The sequence below is a fragment of the Mobula hypostoma genome, chromosome 1 (assembly GCF_963921235.1).
Source record: "Mobula hypostoma chromosome 1, sMobHyp1.1, whole genome shotgun sequence".
In the NCBI taxonomy this organism is placed as follows: domain Eukaryota; kingdom Metazoa; phylum Chordata; class Chondrichthyes; order Myliobatiformes; family Myliobatidae; genus Mobula; species Mobula hypostoma.
Genome location: NC_086097.1, coordinates 87,664,807 through 87,684,518, shown reverse-complemented (window position 1 = coordinate 87,684,518; position 19,712 = coordinate 87,664,807). Strand labels below are relative to the sequence as shown.

The following is a 19,712-nucleotide window of genomic DNA, read 5'->3' as shown; positions in this document are numbered from 1 at the left end:
AAGCAAATAGCATCAGCTCCATTCAAAGCAAGGTAGATAACAACAAGAGTGAGAAAGGAACACAAAGATATCCAGAAAAAGGTCAGAAGAAAGATGGCTAGATTCTTGTGTGGGGTATAAACACAGGCCTGAATCTACTGGACTAGATACACTGTTCCTTTAATGAATAGTAGGGCAATTAAATGGAACTCTAGTATATTATTTCTCTCTCTCTCTCTCTCTCTCTCTCCCACAGATGAGGAGAATCACAATTCACATGGTGACACTAAATGCCAAAATAAACTGATATGGGTTCTCTGTTCATTCCCTGGGTGTGCTCCAAATCCACGTGACATCTGGGCATGTAAAGATATCTGAAATATGGAACTTATCTTCAAGAGTAAAGTGATCTATTGGCGCCAAACGTATCTAGTTTTTATGAAAAAAGGGAAGAGAGATCAACCAAAAATAAAATCCCTACTCCACAAGATGCAGTTAAAAAACAGATGTCGGCTTTAGACAGATTTCTGATTGCTTTATCATAAAGGAATGCATTTGCTCACATTCTTCAAACTTTCAGTTCATTGATAGCATCGTCTCCATCTGAGTGCTGTGGCATTTTCATTCAGTCTAGAGGACTACATGAATCCAACCACCCTCACACCACAAGTTTGAAATATTGTGTTTTAAGTTTCACAATATTACCCTTTTGTTGCTGACATGAATATAGCTCAGTATTAATTTAAACACACTGAAAGGAAGAAACAATGATTTAATAAGTCCATGATAGCCTTCAAAAGTGGTATGGAACATCATTTTAACTAAATTGATGAAGTGTAGAATGGCGAATCAAATTGGGAATCTTGTTTAACCAAATAATATGGTTACTATATTTTTAAGCAGCAGCACTCCAGAAACATAATTCCGCTCATTATTCATTTCAATCCTTGCAGTTAATTGTTCGGTACTAAAATTGGTCACATTTAGACATCAGAGAACACAACTAAACAGGTGGCCAAAAACATATTCAACTCTCAGATTTATTTAGTTTTCAGAAGTACTCATTCGCTGAAAAGATTTTGGGGCATCCAGAGGTTGAGTCAAAGTCTCACTGCTCTGCCTTTAGATAAGTGGAGCTGTTTCACATCCTAAAGCTATGAAATTAATAGCAGCCCATATCCACATGGTTAAGTAAACACCCCCGGATGGAGGTAATGAGTAGACTGAATGGTCTGCAGAACAGAGTATTTTTTATGCGTTGAGTAAGCAATGGCTCAATTTTTACACTTCAGCAAGGTGCATCCAACATCTTGCAATGTCTGAAGATATAACAGCATTTCTGAAGTAACATTTTTACACAACTGTTTAATTCCATTTCAGGCAAAACAAAAAAATGTGCTTACTGCACTTCAGCTCACAATGTATGTTGAAGGAAAAATGAAAGCTAGATACTTCCCTAGCAACTACACCGCCACCAATCAATGGAGGGACAAAACTAACCAATTAAATTGGTGCTGCAGTCACAACCATAGCAACACAAATTGTTTCAGTGCTTTAAGGATAAACTTGTTCAAGTAATGATGATGATACACTGCACAGCCTCAACCTGTGAAGCATCCATCTCAGATTTTTTAAATCATCTTCACGTCTTAAAACAATAGTCATTTGTGCAGATAGGCACTACATTAATATACCTAACACCAGTGGCAAAATCCCATCTTCCTCTGGTTAAACTAATCCCCATGGGCTTTACAATTACTTCAATCCCCCAGAGGCAGCAATGGGAGGATGGTGAACTTCCCTGAGTGCAATTCAGTAGACAAATCAAGGAAAACATCTAACACTTTTTAGAATAAGTTCAGCCCAAGTTTTCACTGGTCAACAGCCTCACAGTCAGCAACCAGCCACTGGCAAAAGCAGTAGAGGATACTGCACTTAGGAGAACAATACATCAATGATGTTCAGCCTTTTTGGAAGATGCAGAAGAATTCCAGAGGGAAAGGAAAATGGATGAAATAAAGCAACACACACTCAATGCTGAAGGGACTTAGCAGGCCAAGCAGCATCTATGGAAAAGAGTATAGTTTAAGTTTCAGGCCAAGACCCTTCATCAGGGCTGATAGGAAAATGATGAGGAGTCAGGAGTTGGAATGTGAGGGGTGGGCAGGAAGAAATACAAAGTGATAGGTGAAACCAGCAGTATAGGTGAAACTATACTCTTTTCTATCGGTGCTGCCTGGCTTGCTGAGCACCTCTAGCATTGTGCATGCGTTGCTTGGATTTCCAGCATCTGCGGTACATTCTACTACCAGATCCACTTATACAAACTTGGTGCTGATGAAAGGGTTAAACAAACAACTCTCAAGTTTGAATTCCATTTCCTTTAACTTGTTCTGGCAGATGGGAAGCCTGTCATACACCTCACACCAACATTCTCCAAATAACAATGAATAGAAAGTACTTAACCTTTAAACCCTAGAAAATCAAGTGCATGCTTGATTCCCACGGCTCAACAGAGGTCCTATGATGCCAAACAACACGATTCATTAACACTGCAGAATCATATAGTGGCCCTTAATAAAGCACGGTACAACATGGGAAATGTTATTCATTTGAAATCCAATTCCTTTTCTAAAAAGTTAAAGGTCTGCTGCTTAATGACAGCAGGTAAGGCAAAAGGGCACATTGGACTGGAGTACTTTAGAGCTAATGATTTAACATACAAGAAAATCCACATCACACTGCTTTTAAGCTCTTCAAAATTTAACATTCAACAGCCCAAAAGAGATGTAGTGGGGGAAGAAAGGACAGGAGAGAAATGGAGAGAGGGAGGGAGGGAGAGCAACAATGAGTGGGAGGAAAAAGAAAGCTACGCAGATGAGAAAAAACAGAAAAGGTATAGATGGCAAGTTAATGAACGAAGAAATGAGAGCTTGGAAAGAAATGTTAACACGACCAGAAGCACAAGTTATGAACTCTTGATAAATACTTAGGAAAATCAAATCAAAATAGCAGTAATACAAACAAGGACCAGAGTTCCTCCAGGACATGGTTCCACCATTTCTTGTCCTGCTAGCAATCAATCCATCCCCAGTGTCATATTTCACCCCTACAAATACACCACCTCTCAACTCTTTTTAACATTTCTCCCCCTGATGGCCTAACCTCCCATGAGCCCTCCACTCCCCTGCTGTCCTCTAGTCCCACAACTGACCCCAGCTCATTATTATCCTCTCTGACCTCCCCTTTTCTAATCCAGAGGTGTCTGTCCACAGCAAAGACATCACCTGTGTACCCCTGTACCTGCACTTCAATAAGTTCCAGTCTGACCACAACTGAGCTGTCACTTCCATGCCTAGTTCTTTAATAAGGAGTCCTTACCCACTCCCCACGCTTGATAACTACTCCCATCACCTTTTCCTCTTGGATACCCCTTTCTGACTGATCTTTTCATTTTCAACTGCCAATGCAACATCAACCACCTTGACTTCACCTCTCCTCTCACTCACCTTAACCTCACCCACTCTGAATCGGTAGCTCTTCGTGCACTCCGCACCTGTCCCAGCCTCATCATCAATCTGCTGACTAGGGCAGTATCATTGTGGTCTGGGGGACAGACTTCTATCTTGCAGTGTCTATGTGATAGTTCTCTGACTTTCTGACACCCTCCTCTTGACGATGAGCCCACCAGTGATCATCAAGCTTCTGTCTCCCATATTACTACACATCTTCTCTCCATATTTTCCGACCCGATGGTTCCCAAAATAGTGGCTTTTTGTCTTCTAACCTGGATTCACAAGCAAGACTGACCTGGTTGGCCCATTGTTTCTGCTTGCTCTCACCTCTTCATATCTTAACTCCATACTATCTTCCTTTCTTTAATCCCTTTCCACCTGCATTAGGACACCTTGTTTTCCCTCCACTGTTTTAACAGCTTTCAATTATCCAACCCCCAGTGCCACATCCTCAGATTGGATATTCATTCCCCATCCGAAGGACTCTTATGGATCTCTGTTTCTTTCTAGAACACAAACCCAACCAGTACCTCTCCATCTATGCCCTGTGCCGATTGGCAAAACATATGCTACCCCTTAGGGATTTCTCTTTTGACTCCCTCCACTTAATGCAAGTCAGAAGTGCAGACAGGGGTACTCAGGAGCTCTAGGTATCCTGTCTTTTCATTGGCAATGTGAATCAACCTTTGTTCCAGCATCACTCCCCCAGCTCCTTCTTCACTACCAAACTGATTGCATTAGTGCTGTCTCCTGCAACCATGCAGAACTCAACAATTACATCAACTTTGCTGCCAACTTCCACTGTGTCCTCAAGTGCGCTTAAACCATTTCTGACGCATCTCTCCCATTTGTCGATCTCTCCGCCTCCATCTCAGCAGCCAATCTATCCACCAACATTTAACAAGTCCCACCAACTTACACACATCCTCTCCCTCCCTTTCTCTTGTAAAGATGTTGTTCCTTTCTCTCACTTTCTCTATTTCTGTTGCATCTGTGTGGATGAGGCCTTCCACTCTAGGACATCAGAGATGTCCTTTTTCAGAAAATGGGGCTTCTCTTCCCAACTTTCTCTATTGTTGATAGAGCCTCTCACGCTCATCTCCTTCACTTTCTGCACTTCTGCTCATAATCCACTTCTCCCCCGACAGAACATGGATGAAGTTCCCTTCATTCGTTCATTTCACCCCCCTGTTGACAAATCCAGCACACCGTGCTTTGCAACTTCCACCAGCTACAACGCCATCACAATGTGACTTCATTCCTCCCTGTCCATTCTTACTCCTCCTGAGGTACTTACCACTGCAACTGGAGGAACTGCAATAACTAACCCTATAGATCCTCTCTCAGCACATTTGATTCTATGCTCCTTTTTCCCCATCATTTACAGCCCTTTGTTGCCTCTACCTTCCAGCCTCTACTTTTCCCTCTTTCATCTGCACCTCGATCTATTTATTGTTTGCCAGCTCCTACTCTACCCCTTCCCTTCACTTCTTTATATTGGCTACTGCCTCTCTGGCTTTCAGTCCAGATGAAGGGCCTTCACCCAAAACACCATCTGCCCATTTCTAGTGGTTTGTTTTCACTCCAGAGTTTTTCCCAACTGTGGCGTAATCACTAATGGAATACTTACACCCAAATTTTATTCATTTATTTTTAAAATTTTATTTAGAGTTACAGCATGCTAAAACAGGCCCTACTAACGTGTATGAAGTTTGGGATGTGGGAGAAACCGGAGCACCTACAGGAAACCCGTGTAGTCACGGGGGAATGTACAAGCTCATTACAGACAGCAACAGGAGTTGAACCTGGATCACTGAGACTTTAATGACATTATGCTAACCACTACACTACTGCACTGCCCACTAAAGACAGAGCGAAAAACAGGTAAAAAAAAAGTTATTTTGGTAAAACAGGTAAAAAATTATTTTGCCAATTCAAATTTTAACCAAATGTTCTTTTTTTTTAAAAAAAATCACCCACCACTTCAAAAGAAAAAAAAATAAAGAGTTTAACTCTGCATTTATTTGGATGTCCCCAGTACTTTAGAATGTTCTGTTTGACACAGGAGGCAGATGTGCTTTACAACCTCACCCACATCTGCATCAATTCCAAACCCCTTTCTGTTGACCAAATCACGAGAAGCAGAGCACTGACCTGTTTACACAGACACTGAGGAGGAATGCAAATTGTAATGTGGTCCAAAAATCTGCAAAAGAAAGTGACCCATTAGAACATAAAAATCAGAAAATGGTCACCACTTTACTAGTCAAACTAACATCAATTAACTGCTCATTTTCAATAAAGGAAAGGACTGACAGAAATGAATGCTCTTTAGTTTACAAGATGACTGGCATGCCACATGTAAGAAGATCAGTCCAAAAGTGTGAAAGGTATCCAACAAAACTGTAACTCTGAAAGCAATCAGCATTCCTTTCAAGTCTCCAGAAAGAAACATTTTCAGGCCTAAAGTCAACCATAATAAATTGGACATCTACATTTTAACTTGTGAACCAAGTGTAGGCCTGCTCAGAAATGAGCTTATTTTTTGTGGGTTTTTTTCTCACATGGTAACATGTTGAAGCTGCACCCTCTCTAACATGCTGGTAGAGAGTTTTATTTGGGTTTTCTTTAGCGCTGGAAATGGTTACATCCCGACACGCGGGACAGAAGCAAGATCGCGTTGTGTATTCCACGGACCAGCAAATACCGGCCGGTTTAGCGAACAGAGCGGCGAACACTCCTGCTGAAATCCGGAGGAAAACACACAGAGGATGGAGAGGGGGATCACAAAGCCGAGGAAAGAGAACGGGGTCGAGACAACAGAGACTTTTGGAGAAGAGGAGTTCGGCGGGTAATACCGTTCCGGCTGACCGAAAGTGCACTGAGAGTGGTAAGCGTAAAGGAGTTGGGTGCTTACTGATCTGGTTAACAACGGATGGTGCAATCCGGGGCATATTACGATCGAGGAGCGTGTTTGCAGACTGGATATTGAACTTTTTACTGTTGGACTTCGGCCACATTCCACCGTGATACAACACTCGGCGGCACGGGAGGTCGTTCCTGCCTGTGGCCATCGAACATGCAGCTCCTCCCGTGGAGGGTCAGACACCCTGAGCCAATAGACTGGTCCTGGACTTAGTTTCCATCTGGCATAGTTTGCATTTTGTTGTTTGATTGTTGGGGATTTTTAGTATTGCTATATTTACGCTCTATTCTTGGTTGGTGCGGCTGTAACGAAACCAGATTTCCCTCGGGATTAATAAAGTATATTTATCTATCTATCTATATTAAGGGAGATGCAGAGACACTGAAACTCATTTTAATGAAAACCTTAGTGGTAAAGTACAACTGGGTTGGAGAAGGGGTACAATAAAGATGTACTAGAAAGCTCTGTAATTCTCAGGCAGTCAGGCTTGTCAGACTGTAGAAGCTACTAAAGTCTTTCAATGTCATATCTAATTAAGGTCACAACAATGAACTTCAAACATCAAGGGAACAAGTCTACTCCCAGAAAGATCTTAGGTTTCTATTCTTCAGAAATGACCACGTTATGAAAGGTCACTTTCTTCTACGTCTCTAAAAAGAATATCCGTTACTTTCCATTTTGTTTCTATTTAAGATATGTAACTTTCTATTATTGTGCTGTGCAAGGTTTTTCAAACATCACTAGCTAGCAGAAAGTTGCTGTGTTGTTCAACCAGAGGATTCCACAGCTGTCACAAAACACAGGGCAAAGCAATTCTACTTGCAGAGACTTCTAAACTGGACCTTTGCTTCTTTCTAGTCATGGCTGTGTCTGTTTTCAAGTGGATCTTTTAATATGGTGGCATATCAGAGGTAGTATAATTATAAAAAAAAGATAAAGCTCCCCATAACCTTCTCAACGCATCTCAGAAGCTGCCTAGCAGATGAGCCAGTGTACATCTAGGAATGCTGCTCCAACAGACATTTGTCAGTCAGTCTAGTGCACTACCCATGAACGAATGCCTGCTGATCAACATGTGCATCTGTAAGATTCAGAGCCTGTGAAGACTGCTGATAAACGCAAATCTAACCACCTTCACCATATTTATTTTAATACATGATGCCTCTTAACTACATCAAAGGTCAAAAGCATTGGCGGAGGATATAATCCTATGAACTTCAGTGTAGTTCCACAGAGAAGCAGCAACCACATAGGATCCCAATGTATAAACTTATCTCACCAGCCAAATATGTCTAAAGTTTCCAAGGTACTGTAGCCTGTTAGCTATCTTTTTATAGATTTACAATGGAAGATTTAAAACTAAAGTGATATGTGGTCCAACCATTGCTAATAAAGAAAGCTAAGCTATTTTCCCAAAATAGCTATCCCACTTTAAGATTCATAATTTGCAGCAAAGCAATCAAATAATCACTTTCCAACCATGTTAAGCCAAGAAAAATCCCAACAGAAGCACCATCACTAACACAGCTTCTACCACCTCTCACTAAAACTTGAATAGGCTGAGGATTAATCCACATACTCTAATCATTCTTTGAAATATCTATCCAACATTTCACTCCACAGTTTGCATATCCCTACTAGAGTCTCATTTTCTGGTTTGCTGTCTCTGACTTGAGAATGCAAGCAGCAGCAATAAGGCATTTGAATCCTTGTGTTTTTTTTTACATTATCCATTAAGATCACGGATGATAATTCGTCTCTGAACGGCATTCCTCAAATCAATTAATGAATAGATCTCCAAACTGAAAATACACAGCAGCAGCCACCATGGCCCTCTTGGGTGCAGAATTCTAAAAATTCGCGAATGCCTGGGTAAATAAAATTCTCATCTATGCCGTGAACCACTTACAACCATTGTTCTAGAAGGCTGCCGGAGGAAATTCTGTACATTTCAGTGAAATTACCATTCACCATTCCAATACAGGCCCAGTCTGCCTAATCTCTCATGTAATAAACCCACTTCCCCAGAAGTAATCTAGTGAGTTTTCATTGCAATTCCTTCATTGAAAGTATAAGCTTCCTTGCATAGAGGGATCATACCTATATAAATTCCAATTGCAGTTTTACCAAGGTCTTATATAATTGGGGTAGGATATCTCTACTCTTAGCCTCAGCCATTCCTACAATAAAAACTGAAAATACTTACTCTACTTATCTATTTTTTTTAAATATATACACGTCACTTAAAATTTAGCAACCTGTGAAGAATCACCCAAGTCATTCTTTACATAGTGAGACCTTTCTACCTCTCACCATGTAAAAAATGCCCTGCCTTTAGTTTTTTTTCTCTGCCATACTGGGTGAAAGTGAGCATTATATTTCATCTGCCACAATCTTACAACTTAATAAATGAAGTTATCCTTTTTGGTTCAAGAGCCTGATGGTTGGGTAATAACTGTTCATGAACTTGGTGGTGCAGCAAGAAGAGGGCATGGTCTGGGTGGTGGGGGTCCCTGATGATGTATGTTGCTTTCCTGCGGCAGTACTCCTTGTAGGTGTGCACAATTGTGGGGCAGGCTTTACTGGTTATGGACTGGCCCAAATCCACTAATCTTTGTAGGATTCTCTGTTCAAGGGCATTGGTGTTTCTATATCAGGCCATGATGCAACTAGTCAATATACTCTCTACTACACATCTATGGAAGTGTCTAAATTTTAGATGTCATGTTGAATTTCTCAAACTTCTAAGGAAATTGAGGCACTGCGTACTTTCTTCATAATTGGACTTATGAACCCGGCCCAGGACTAGTCCTTTGAAGTGATAACACTGAGGAAATTAAAGTTGCCTACTCTCTCCACCTCCGATCTGCCGATGAGGAATGGCACATTGACCTCAGGTTTCCTCCACCTGAACTCAATTACCAGCTCCTTGGTCTTGCTGACATTGAGTAAGAGGTTGTTGTTGTGACACCACTCAGCCAGAATTTCAATCTTCAAATATAGAATGGGCAAACCAAATGAGCAGTAATAAAGTGGGAGATGAAAGTTTTCTAAATCAGTATACTAAAGTACATAATTTGCTTTTGATCTTGTATTTTATAATGAAATTGGGTTAATGAATAACTTGGTAGTTTAGGGCTTTTTGTGCTGGTACTGGGGTCTCAGCTGTAGTCAGTCTATAACCATTTATTAGGAATAGAGGACAAATTGTAATATCCAAAGAGGATAACCTCATTCATTCCATCACTGAAATACTCCCACAATCTTTCAAAGACTCTTCAACTCATGTTCAATATTTAATGCTTATTTATTTATTATTATTTCTTTCTTTTTGTTTTTGCGCAGTTTGTTTCCTTTTGCACACTGGTTGAGTGCCCAAGTTGGTGCAGTCTTTCAATGATTCTATTATGGTTATCGGATTTGATGAGAAAACGAACCTCAGTTTTGTATTTGGTGACATACACCAACTTTGATAATAAATTTATTTTGAAGTTTGATATACAGATTAATGCTCTTTTGATGATCACGTCATTATTCTCGTTACAGGCTAATATTCTGGTTTATACTATGTTGGGGTTTATATACTGTACACTGCACAAGATCGAAGAGTAAAGGCATCTGTATAATATCGGATATCCACTGAACCTTCCTATATACACCGATTATGGCAATAATGGCATAAGCTATAACATTGTGAAAATCTCCCATAGTATGTGAAAGAGAGCTTTAAACTTTAATAACTTTTCCAACGTCACTGTTTGTCACAAATGTAAGAAGAATCTTTCAAAAAAAAAATTAATGTCTGATGCTGATTTGCATCTGATCTGGGGCCAAAAACTGATGTATACTCGACAATTTACAATATTATGTCACACGTCAGTTAGTTCTGAGACATAATCATCCAAACGGAAGACAGTTTCACCTCAGACTAAAATACATTATAAAAATAAAGTTTCCATTGTTATAAACAGTTCTGTGTCAATGTAATTGAAAATGAGTGCATGCTGGCCTTACCCCATCAAAGAAGGGAAAACCGAACCCTGAAGCAATTGCTCACTGGAAGAAACATTGTGCAAAAGCAATTTTAAAAGAACATAAAACTGCCATCAGTGCAAATGAACCAGTCACAAAGTACAAAGTTCTCAAAGTTTACTGGAATAACGTGGCATACAGAGCATTAGCTTGTCGGTCCCAATTGCAGATTTACTGCATTTCCTTTTACACCTTTTTCCCACCAAAACGAACATCTTTCCCATGATGATCAAGCAATCTTAATTTAGTGTAGTAGGGTAAAGTGGACTACAGAATTCCCTTGGCCTTGCTGTTATAATTTATCTTATTCCCAAGGTTAGTGAAATATGAAATATCCAGTTCTCATGCTGACCACCTTTCTGGACTTGTACCCAGCTTTATGCCAGAACTCGAATAACTTTCATCTGTCAATTCAGAGTGAGAACTGGGCCAACCGAGGCTGCCAACAATTTTTAAGCTGAAATCTTACAGTAGTCAGAGGAAGTGTTCATCTTAGCAGTCTAATTTCAACTACAAATCAGGTCTCCAGAGACAAGAGGCTACTTTGATGACCAGTTCAATTAATTAACTGAATCTTTAAGATCTAGAATCTGAATATAGCTAAATACATATACAAAGTAGATATGACAAAGTATCTATTCCAATGATGTAACTCCATTAGAAACTCGCAAAATCTGGCTGATTTCTGCTGATGTCATTCAAGGAGTATACATTTACAGAATTTTTAGACTTCTCAAATATATACTCCTATCAATAAAGTGATAAGAGTATCCATTGTTATCAGTCTTCTTGACATGTAATATTCTCCATTTGTTTGAAAGAACATATTGGATGTGCTATCAGATATTCCATGAACTACAGAGAGCCAGATGTGGCTTACATCCTATTGCCCTAGAGCAAGGAACAACAGAAATACTACTCATCTTCTGCATTGTTATTTCCTTCCTCTTCTGAGGGAAGATAGTCTCATTGATCTAGTTTCACTGTCACCAGAGTTATCTATTACAAGCTCAGAAAACGATTAATGGAAGATTATTAAACAATGTGGACAAAAAGAAAGTTCAATGGAATATACAGTAAGATCAAATGAGATATCCCTTGTCTCAACAATTTAGATTAAATTATGAGGACACGCAGTCCTCTTTTATTGTCATTTAGTAATGCATGCACTAAGAAATGATACAATGTTCCTCCAGAATGATATCACAGAAACACAAGACAAACCAAGACTAAAAAAATTGACAAAAACCACATAATTATAACATATAGTTACAACAGTGCAAAGCAATACCATAATTTGATAAAGGACAGACAATGGACACAGTGAAAAAAAAAGTCTCAAAGTCTCTCGAAAGTCCCATCATCTCACGCAGATGGTAGAAGGAAGAGAAACTCTCTTCCTGCCATGAACCTCCAGCGCCGCAAACTTGCCGATGCAGTACCCCGGAAGCACTCGATCACAGCCGACTCCTGCGTCCATCCGAAAACTTTGAGCCTCCAACCAGCCCTCCGACACCGAGCACCATCTCTGCCAAGTGCTTCCTCTCCAGCCCTGGCAACAGGCAATAGGCAATGCCGAGGATTTGGGGCCTTCCCCTCCGGAGATTCTCGATTGTACAGTAGCAATAGCAGCAAAGCAGGCATTTCAGAAGTTTCTTCAGATGTTCCTCCACCATGCTCCTCATGTCTGTCTCCATCAAATCAGGATCATGCATGGTACCTAGTTAACAAATACGATATCATTTCGGAGCCGCCGCACGCGCTGCGTTGCGCCACCATCTTCTCCTCCCATCTTCCATGAGAACAATCAAGCATGGGCTAATAAATTACAAGTAAAATTTGCACCACAAAATGTGCCAGGCCATGATCACCTATAAAATCAGTGGTGTAAAACCACTTACACTAAACATTCAATGCGTTATTATCTGCAAGTTCTCCACCAGCAACGATCTGGGAATCACTCTCAACCAGAAACCTAACTGGACCAACTACATAAATATTGTAAGTATAAGACAGAAATAGAGGCTACATATCCAGTGGCAAAGGACTCACTTCTCGATAACCCCAACCACCAGCTACAAGGCATGTCAGAAGTTTGAAGTTTGATAGTAGGCTGTCCACTTGCTTTGGTAAATACATCTCCAACAATGCCCATGAGTTCTGACATTACCCAGAACAAATCAGCCCTTTGATCAGCCCCCTATTGATCAGCCTTGATATTCATTCCCTCCGCCACCAGCTCCAGTACGTACTATCTACATAATGAACTACAGTTATTTGCCTTGACTACTTCAAATTCCATAATCAAAGATGAGAACAGCAGGAGCAAGTGCATTGAAACCAGTTGCAGAATCCCTTCCAAGTCAAAGATGATTGCAATTTGGAAATATAATATGATTTTTCATCATTGTTGGATCTAAATCTTCAAACTCTCTTCCCAATATCATTGTGGGACTACTTTCACAAGGAGGAGTTAAATAGGTCAAGACAGTGGCTCACCACTACAGTCTCAAGGGAGAAGTAATAAGTGTTAGATCTCAGAGTCAGAGTCACGGAAAAGTACAGCACACAAACGAGCCCTTCGGCACACCCACTCCATGCCGAATCATTTAAACTGCCTACTCCCATTAAACCTGCATTGCAACCATAACCTTCCATATCCCTACCATCCATGGACCTATCCAAGCTTCCCTTAAATGTTGAAATCGAGCCAGCATGCACCACTTGTGGTAGCAGGTTGTTCCATACTCTCACGACCCACTGAGTGAAGAAGTTTCCCAGCATGTTCTCCTAAAACTTTTCACCCTTAAGCCATGACCTCTGGTTGTAGTCCCACCCAATCAGTATGGGAAAAGCCTGCTTGCATTTACCCATCTACAGGAATATCCCTTATAATTTTGCATACCTGTATCAAACCTCCTCTATCTTCTACATTCCAAGAAATAAAGTCCCAACCTACTCAATCTTTCCTTATAACTCAGGTCCTCTAGGTCCACCAGCATCCTTGTAAATTTTCTCTGTACTATTTCAACCATATTTACATCTTTCCTGTAGGTAGGTGACCAAATCTGCACACAATATTCTAAATTAGGCCTCACCAGTGTCTTATACAACTTCAACATAACACCTCACTACTTAATATTACGATTTATGAAGACTAATGTGCCAAAAGCTTTCTTTACGAGCCAATCTACCTGTAATGCCACTTTCAATGAATTAGGGATCTGTGTTCCCAGATCCCTTTATTCTACCACACTCAGTGACCTACCATTCACTGTGCAAGACCTATCCAGGTTAGTCCTACTAAAATGCTACACCTTTTACTTGTCTACTTTAAAATCCATCTGCCATTTTACAGCTGGTCCAGAGTGCGCTGCAAGCCATGATAGCCTTTCTTGCTGTCCACTGCACCTCCATTCTTGAAGACATCCACAAATTTGCTGATCCAGTTAACCACACTATCATCCAGATTGTTGACAAACAACAATGGATCAGCATCGATCCCTGCGGCACTCCACTAGTCAAGTGCAACCGTCTACTACCACTCCCTGGCTTCTCCGACAAAACCAATATCTAATCCAATTTACTACCTTATCTTGACTGCCAAGCAACTGAACTTTCTTGTCAATATCCCATACTGAACCTTGTCAAATCCCTTGCTAAAATCCATGTAGACAACATCAACGGCTTTGCATTCACCCACTTTTCCCGGTAACTTCCTCGAAAAACTCAGTAAAATTAGTTAGACATTACCTACCACACATGAAGGCATGCTGACTATCCTTAATCAGTCAATGTCTATCCAAATACTTATCTATCAGTTCCTTCCAATAACTTTCCCATTACTGACATCAAGCTCACTGGCCTATAACTTCCTGGTTTATTCTTCCAGTCTTTCTTATTCAGCGGAACAACATTAGCTATCCATCTGTTGCTAAGGATGATATAAGAATCTCTGCTCAAGCCTAGGATTTTTGCACTTGCCTCCCCCAGGGTCCAAGGGAACACCTTGTCATGCCCTGGGGATTTAACCATCCTAATTTTCCACAGGACACCAAACATTTGCTCTCCTGTGATGCCGCTTTGCCTCACTCCATGTCCACCTCCTGAGTAAATATAGATGCAAAACATTTATTTAAGATCTCCTCCATCTCATCAGTTTTGCCCAGATTTTGAATAAAAAACAAGAAAAGGGTGTGGCCCGACATACCATGGATCAAAATGTGGGATTAGAAGACTGGTTGCTTATATAATTCACTTCTGACATTGGGACAGATTGCTTTGGGATATAAACCAGTACCAGAAATTTATAGTGTTTAAAAAAAAGCAAAAAGCATATCCAAAAGAACAATGAAGGGTTGGTGCAGAATTCTGTCAGAAGGGTTTATTTACAGAATATGAAAGGACAGGGGCACAGGAACTGGTATTACACATCTGCAATTCAGAAAGTCAGAAGTCCACAGGCTTCTCTTGTTAATAATGCTGTATATAGCCTGACTAGAAGCATCCCAAGAATACATTCAGAATACAGGTTTCCCCAACCATCCAAAGGTACAGCGTTCCTATGAAACGGTTCATAAGCCGGAATGTCGTAAAGCGAAGAAGCAATTACCATTTATTTATATGGGAAAATTTTGTGAGCGTTCGCAGATCCAAATAACCTACCAAGTCATGCCAAATAACACATAAAACCTAAAATAACAGTAACATATAGTAAAAACAGGAATGATATGATAAATACACAGCCTATATAAAGTAGAAATACTTTTCCACAATCATTGCTGAACTGTTCTCCGTAGCGAAAATCTCACGCAAGCACCGTCAGCAAAAACATGGCGCAAGCGCTCTCGGCAGAAAATCTCACACAAGCGCAGTTGGCAAAACACTCTCTCCAGTAACCTTAAAGCTATGAGGCTACCAAATCATATCAAATAACACGTTCAAAATACACAGCTAATATAAAAGTAGAAATAATGTATGTACAGTGTAGTATCACCTACGGGAATCGGGAAGACAACGCCGAGCACACTGATGATGGTGTGTTAGGCTGAGTCGTCACAGGCTGGGGTGGTGCAATGGCCCCCACCCTCCAGGCCGCCAACTGCTATATTGCCGTGAAGCATGCAGCAGTAGCCGGAAGGCACATAGCACATCTTCTAAGTAAAAAGCTGAAATAAACAAGCTAATTAATTAGGTGCAGCCCGGCACATAATTGTCGGCCCAGATCAGAGGCGATTGCCGATTGCGTTGCCTCTGATCTGGGCCAACAATTACGTGTCGGGCGGCACCTAATTAATTAGCTTGTTTATTTCTGCTTTTTTCTTAAAGATGTGCTGGATGCGTCCCGGCTACCGCTGCATTCTCCGCGAATCGGTATCTGTCCGCGGCCTGGGGGTTGGGGTGGTGGGACACTGGGGTGTCATCTCATCGTCTGTTTCCATTAGGGCAGGCAGCTCATCTTCTCCTACGACTGCCCGCCTCGATGTCGAAGGTCGAGGTTCATCGTCTGCTGTGGTTGATGTGGAAGGCTTGCTTGACTGCTGAGCTTCGCGCATTTTTCTATCATACAGTTCTTTGTAAGCACTCAAACCATCCTGCAAATATCGCCTAAACCTAAGTACCCTTTCAAAATTAAAGTCGTACTTTATCATTGCAGCGAAAATCTCACGCAGTTGCTTCATGTTCAGTTCGCTACTGCATTCGGTTTCGATTGTTATCCTTTCCTCTTCCAATTGCATCAGCTCTTCATCTATCAGTTCTTGGTCATGTGATGCCAAAACCTTTCAACATCATGTTCGTCAGCTTCCACAAGCCAAACTCACTTTGCCCTTACTTCGTTCACCACAATCAAAACGCTTAATTATTTCTAGTTTTACGCTAAGTGTAACACCCTTACGAGCTCTTTCAGGCTTTTCCGATACCATAGAACTCAACTTGCAAACAGCTGCTCACAGGCACTTGTTTAAGCAATGCTGGCGAGAATGCCGTTCTGAATCCGGAGGAGAGCGGCTACTAGGGACGCGCGCTGCCTTTTATCGTGCGCTGATTTTTTTCGTAACAGTGAAAATACCTTCTGTTAGCAAAAAACAGGTACTAATGTAGGTCTTTCGTAACAGTGAGGTTTTGTAAAGCGAACGTTCGAAAAGCGGGGGACACCTATACATATATAATGCCACAGCTTGTCTTTGACATAAACTAGTTTTTTTTAAACCACAAAGTTTTACCACACTTCAGTGCAGAGCATTTAACACAAGTTATTCCACAGCAATGTTTTATAATAATAATCATTGTCAGAATTAGATAGAAAAATAAATTATCTGAAAGCCAATTGCTTTCCCCCAGTACTGAGGAGATAAGATGACATGGCTTTGAACCCACGATTTTTTTGTTTGCTTTCTTATTTTCTGTTAACAGACATCTCAGCCAAAAAGGCAATCTGACTGCTGGGAACAAGGACTAGGACAATAAAAAGAACACAGGTCTGCAAAGTGGACTTCACCCCCTCTTGCTGCACACATAGCAATAAAACCTAAATAGATTGCTGCAATCATTTATGAAATAGAGATAAAAGGTAATGAATCGGCACAATGATGTCATGCACATGTGCATTGAAATAGGACCCATCCACTTCCCGCCCAGAGACTATATTGCTTTGTCATTACTATGCCAATCACTAAGAGGGGATTTAAAGCATTAAGTAATTGAAGTACATGTTGAAGATTGGTGCAGCAAACACAAAGGCTTTGTGGAAAGGACAATAGTCTAAAGTCATGCTGCCACTGGATACGGAGGACCTGGGCCCCAAGAGGCAGCCTTTCAGATCTGTATTGTTTGGAGAGGAAACACGAGTGACAGTCATGGTACACCAACAAAATATATTGATTTGATGGCATAATCAAATGTAAAGGGTGCATAGTATTTATTTTCCGTGTACTTTTTATGCATAACTTGTCTTTGAAATTAAACAAAAGTTCTCCCACAGCAGCCCAAGCACAGCTACAGAACAGTGTGCCTTTGAAATAAAGACAGGACACAGTGATCCTCTTTATCTGAGCACTCCTTAGGTGGTGGCCTGTCCCGGTTGTGTCTGATGGCACAGATAATGCCATATCACTGCCAGGTGTGAGATTATCAAGGGTACTGTGATCCTTGCACGTAGCCCATGTGTGAATTGCACAAATTCTGCAGACTGTGAAGAGACCACCACTGATGCAGTTTCCACTTTCTTGAACTTCAAAAAGAGACTGCCAAGGTGCTGCATGCCAGGCACTGGCGTCACTGTTCAGACTTTGCAATTAATACCTCGCTTTTAATGTACTCCCAGCTTTTTTCTGATTGTTCAGCCAAGATTGAAGGTTGGATCCAAAAGCTCCAACTTACGTGTGTAAAGGAGGGCATAGATGGAAAGTGACTAACACTGGGAAACAGTCAGCCATGCTAACATGAACTCAGCACAGCTGATGTTTTGTTTCCTCTTTTAGTAGCAGAATGATGCTCCAAATTACAAACTAGCGTCAGAGTTTCCTGCGGGAAAATTGTATAGCACTACTTACAGAACAAGTGAAGGGAAATTGGTGCAAAGTTAGTTCAAAAAACAAATCTGCAAGAAACAATGGGAACTGTGATTGGTTACTTCCAATCTGACAGAACAGTGTAGATGAGAGACAGTGATATTGGGCTGAAATTACTAATCTGCATCTGAGTATTAAGAAGTTGCCAGGCTCCATGCCATCTAGAAATAATCCCTAGTATGATCCAATCTAGATGAAATCACTTCTCTGCATTGTTTGCATGTGAAAGGTGTGATAATGGATATGATTTCAAAGATTTAGTTCTCTCATGGAATGAGACACCCCCTGGTTCCTTTACCACACCCAGATGAAATCTGTTCAAATTCTACTCAGACCAGCCAAGACTGACAGATGAATTTCATAACAGAAAGATCGAAAAATCTTAGGACAACACACTGAATTTATTTTCTACCATGAAAACATCCAAATCTGCCCAACACTGCAGATGCAAGCAACAGTAAGCAGCAGCATTCAATTAAAAAATTTTAAAGCTTATTCTAAGCTTATACTTTTGACAATACTTACTTTAATTAATGCACTGAATTAATTGAAAAAGTTTTGTGCTATAGATTCTGAAATGTATTTTTGTGACATGTCAAAACGCACAAGCAGACGATTTCAACCGGTTACCAGCCTCCAAACTGCATTAAAAAAAATAGGCCCGCATACTAGTCAGTTACTGATTTTTTTGGAGATACAGATTAGTCAATAAAACTGTGACAGGATTTACATGTTGTATATCTGCTGCAGCCAATTTCTGGTTGTGGATTATTTTCCATCAGTACCAGAGCTTTCAACTGTTTTGGCTCCACTTCTACATCAGGCATCACTCACTCTGGCAGCCCAACAAACTTCATGCTCCAACATGCATTTACTTGTAAATCTTGAAAACTCTGCCTCAGAGAACTGCAGATGTTGGTATTAGCTACATTTAAAGGCCAAGAAAGTATGTTTTTAAGGATAGAAATAGAATAGAGAGCAGTGGGGAGATCTGGCAATGAAGCCAAAGATCAGAACAGCCTCGATCTTAATGAAAGACAGAGGAGACTCAAGGGTCATATAGCCTACTCCAGCACCTATTTCTTATTTTCTGCTACTCTTGTGTGCATACATACCTGTCAGCTCTTTAAGAGTAAACCTTTATCCCTCATTAGAAAGCTCCAAGCTTTTGTTCAAAACACAGAACTAACAGCTAAATTAGATTTAATGTAATATAAAGACAAGTTTGCTCTACTTTTCATCTAATACTAATGAACAACTGCCCTGAATAGTACCGCTATTATACATTTTTGAGGATCCCATCGTACGTAACTAATTTCACTGTGGCTCCTTTGTTAAATGAATACAGGTTTTGCAGCAGTGCCCCAACCTCCGCATAACACGTTAAAATAATAAAAATCTTTTGTATTCAATACACAATGTCTAGAAACCTCCCCCCCCCACCCCGACCCCCAGCTCCAGACATCATCCGCAAAAGGTCAAAGCCTTGGACCCTCAGAAAATATCCATATCCAGCATACCCGTTAAAAATTATTGTAATTACACACATCACCATGGTACCTAGATCTTCAGCAGGACTGTCAGCAATATTCCAGCTATTTACCATTTTTAATGAATTATTGAAGATTACCAATTAAGCTCAGCTTTCTCTGGTCAGAGTAATTATTATACTGTTCACATTCATCAGCT

At 40.6% G+C, this 19,712-nt stretch overlaps 1 protein-coding gene across 11 annotated transcripts in view; it reads right to left on the bottom strand.

Moving 5' to 3' along the window:
• The window catches only part of sipa1l1 (signal-induced proliferation-associated 1 like 1), a 444,836-nt gene that overhangs the window by 267,175 nt on the left and 157,949 nt on the right, over nt 1-19,712 (bottom strand). For 10 of the 11 annotated variants that reach the window (XM_063052303.1, XM_063052359.1, XM_063052321.1 and 7 more), the window contains one exon: nt 5,649-5,700. The exons of the other annotated variant lie outside the window; for it this stretch is intronic. The gene's annotated coding sequence lies outside the window, so the exon portion shown is untranslated. The remainder of the gene's footprint in view (nt 1-5,648; nt 5,701-19,712) is intronic. 11 annotated transcript variants of the gene reach the window in all.